Below are 3438 nucleotides of genomic sequence, written 5' to 3'. Positions count from 1 at the left end.
AAAAAAAAAAAAAAAAAACGAGACAAGCGAGTCATCTTTTTTCCTTCGTGCTTCTTGAATGAGACAAGAAAAGTAAACGGAGAACAAAGAGGCAGAAGAGAGAGGAGAGAGATGTTGCCCTCGTTCCTCCCATCTACCCCCAACATCCCTCTCTCCTCCCTCCTTTTTCTCCCTCCCTCCTTTCTCCGGGCTCTAAACAGGATGAGGGCTTCATATGCCAAGTGGAATGTGTGACGCAAGCCCAGGCCTTGAAACAAAGCACAGGAAACAGGGAGAGACAGAGAAACTCACTCACACACACACACACACACACTCAGGGGAAGAGATGAGCGTAAAAGATGCAGTAAAACTAAAGGACACGGAGAGAGAAAAGCTCAGGTGTGAGCGAGGCTTTGAATCTGTCGCTCTCCACCTCACACACACTTGTCACAAATCATTCCTGCGGTGTAAAACACGACACTCCGTCATTGTCTGTTCGATTCAGAATCACGTTCAAACTCCCCCAGGATGGGTCGGTGCTCGAAAACTACTAAATTATTAGTAATTATCCTTTAAAACGGGTCGTTTATATCTTAGTCGGGCAAAAGTTCAAAATACACACAAAAAGGTCAAATTTACTCCCTTTTTCTCTCTGATATATATACGTTTATATACAACTTTAATCCCTTATTTAATAGCCCATATTAGGAATTTATAACCTTTAATTCTTGGATAAAAAAAAAACACTTGTCTTACAGAAAATCAGACAGGTTCTGCACTTTCTTATACTTTACCTTTTTTTTTTAAATACATTTTTAGACATAATTTATCACCTACATTTACTAAACCCCAATTCCACAATGAAGCAAGTCAACAACTGAGAAAAAAAAATTAACACCCAAGTGTTAAAAAAAAGATATATATAAAAGATATATCATTAATAAATCATCAAGTGAAGGAGTTTTAAAACAGACATTTTTAAATCATGGACTGTGCTCACAATTTAATACACTGCCCATAATAATAATAATAATAATAATAATAATAATAATAATAATAATAATAATAATAATAATGATGATGATAACAACAACAACAACAATAATAATAATAATAATAATAATAATAATAATAATAATAATAATAATAATAATAATAATAATAATAAAGTTGTCTGCCAGATCTCTATGAACCTCCGGCTCCAGGTTTAAACTCTTCATGTCTCTCCAGTAATCATCTTGCTGTATTAAACCCTGAAACTCATCCTTACTCCTCAGGCACCGACCTGAGGACCTGAGGACCTCAGAACCTGTGCATCTTTGGATCTGTAGACCTGAGGACATGAGAACCTGTAGACCTGAGGACCTGTGGATCTCAGGATCTGTAGACCTGAGGACATGAGGACATGAGAAGCTGTGGACTTGAGGACCTGAGGATCTGTAGACCTGAGGACCTGAAGACCTGAGGACCTATAGACCTGAGGACCTGTAAACCTGAAGACCTGTGGATCTCAAGACCTATAGACCGGAGGATCTGTAGACCTGAGGACCTGAAGACCTGAGGACCTGTAGACCTGAGGACCCTAGGACCTATAGACCTGAGAACCTGTGGACCTGAGGACCTGTGTCTCTCGGGGTCCCCACCCTGACACTTACTGTTTGAGGAGCCTCTCGGTCGGACCGGATTCCTGCGGGACGCGCGGCGGTTCGGATCCCAGTTGTCCGTCTCTTAGTGAGAAACTCCACAGAAAAAGTCACGGTGCTCAGATCTCCTCAGTGTCACTGACATCAGGTTCCGAAAACACACACAGACAGAAAGCCGCTGATCGATGGCTCCACAAGAAAAAAAAAAAAATTCAAACTTCCCCAAGTTACGAAACTGTCCCGTTTGTGTGCGCTCAGGCGCTGTGAGCGTTCATGTGCGCGGCCAGCAGATTTGTGCGGCCGCTGCGTCACATGATCCTGTTTGTTCCCCTCCAGGGGTCGGACCATTGGGCGGGACCTGGGCGGGGTGGCCCGCTCCGAGCGTGCGTGTGTGTGCGCGTGTGTGTGTGTGTGTGTGTGTGTGTGTGTGTGTGTGTGTGTGTGTGTTCAGCAGAAGCTGTTAAAGCCGCCGCAGCTGTAACTTCAGTCAGTTTCTCAGCTCGTGCCAAGACAAGCGAGCAGAAGCCAAGAAGTCACTTTTCTATCAGAGGCTGAAGAAATCTTAACACAGACAGAGGACTGCTAATAAAAAATTATGTAAAATAAAATCTATTCAAGTTAGTAGAGCTGATTCTTTGAATGCCAGATGACTGATGAGATTTTCTAGTAGTAAAAATAACATCTGGATATTTAGGGGTTAGTTCCTTTGCATTTTGATGTCATTTTTATATTTTTTATTAAACCATATTTCACTTTTCTGTAGACTTAGCTGCAGCCCCAGGTCTGACAAAGTTAGGAGCACAACTCAAGGGATGAACCAGTGACGTTTAAGGTTCTGACTCAGACTTTGTCCCGTTTTCTTGACCACGTCTATAGAAATTGCAAAAATAACAGTTTCACAGAAATCAAAGCAGCACTTTTGCCTCATGAGTTTGAAATAAACATGTGAGCGAAGGAAAAAGGAAGATCGAGTGAATATGACAACATGGGGCTTCAGAAAACAATGCTGATCCTAACAGACATCAGTCGTCAGGCAAAGATAAAGAATCAAACTATTTCATCATTAAAAAAAAATCTTTCTACAATTACCAATGTATTTAGAAATGAAAGTAAAAGTATTTATGTTACACAAGTGAATCCACTGAACCCATAGTTTTGACAAGGCTGAGTTTACGGCCATCAGACTTGTCAGACGTGTAGATCTGGCACGTTAACGCAGGCTCAGAGCGCTTTTACTACCCGAACAGTGCAATCATCCGAGGCATTAAAATCCCTCTGGAGTTCTTAAAATGTGTGAAGATTCAAATCGATACCATGCAAAGGTACGACGGCTGTTCAGCAGCTTTACAAGGTGAAGAAAAACAAGTGTCAGGTATTTGTAAACGTCTGAAATACATAAATGACAGTAAGTGATGTGGAACGCCTGACATGACTCTAAAAAACAAGCTGACTTACAGCTTATCTCATGTTTTCACACACATTCAACTAAAATGAAAAAAGGAGGGTGTTCAGAAGTTGGGTTCTGTGGACAGGCTATGAATAAACAGTGTCTTACCTGTAGTAGATAGCTCCTTAAACGACCTCAGCTTGGAGAAATAGTTTAATTCTGACCAGACTGATGAGCTAATGGCTTGTCGGTAATGTTGGGAAATGCTGCAGGAAGTGCTACAGTTAACGGCTGCAAGCAACCATAAATTATAAACACATTGCGTAGTACAAAAGGTTTATAAATTAGTATTTGCATGTTGGAGTTCTATTAAGACATCAACTTTGGTCTTGGCCCAGCTCAGACTAGTCACTAGCTTTTTAAATTTAC

The 3438-nt window shown here is 41.0% G+C and overlaps 1 protein-coding gene across 1 annotated transcript in view; it reads right to left on the bottom strand.

The window, feature by feature from the left end:
- The window catches only part of klf3 (Kruppel-like factor 3 (basic)), a 16027-nt gene extending 14109 nt beyond the window's left edge, over positions 1-1918 (bottom strand). The window contains exon 1 of the mRNA XM_017408345.3: positions 1635-1918. The gene's annotated coding sequence lies outside the window, so the exon portion shown is untranslated. The remainder of the gene's footprint in view (positions 1-1634) is intronic.
- Between the last annotated feature and the right edge of the window lie 1520 nt (positions 1919-3438).

Source organism: Kryptolebias marmoratus, linkage group LG3 (assembly GCF_001649575.2).
Source record: "Kryptolebias marmoratus isolate JLee-2015 linkage group LG3, ASM164957v2, whole genome shotgun sequence".
NCBI classification, from domain to species: Eukaryota; Metazoa; Chordata; class Actinopteri; order Cyprinodontiformes; family Rivulidae; genus Kryptolebias; species Kryptolebias marmoratus.
The sequence above is the reverse complement of the archived record's forward strand: the minus strand, read 5'-3'. Positions and strand labels throughout refer to the sequence as shown.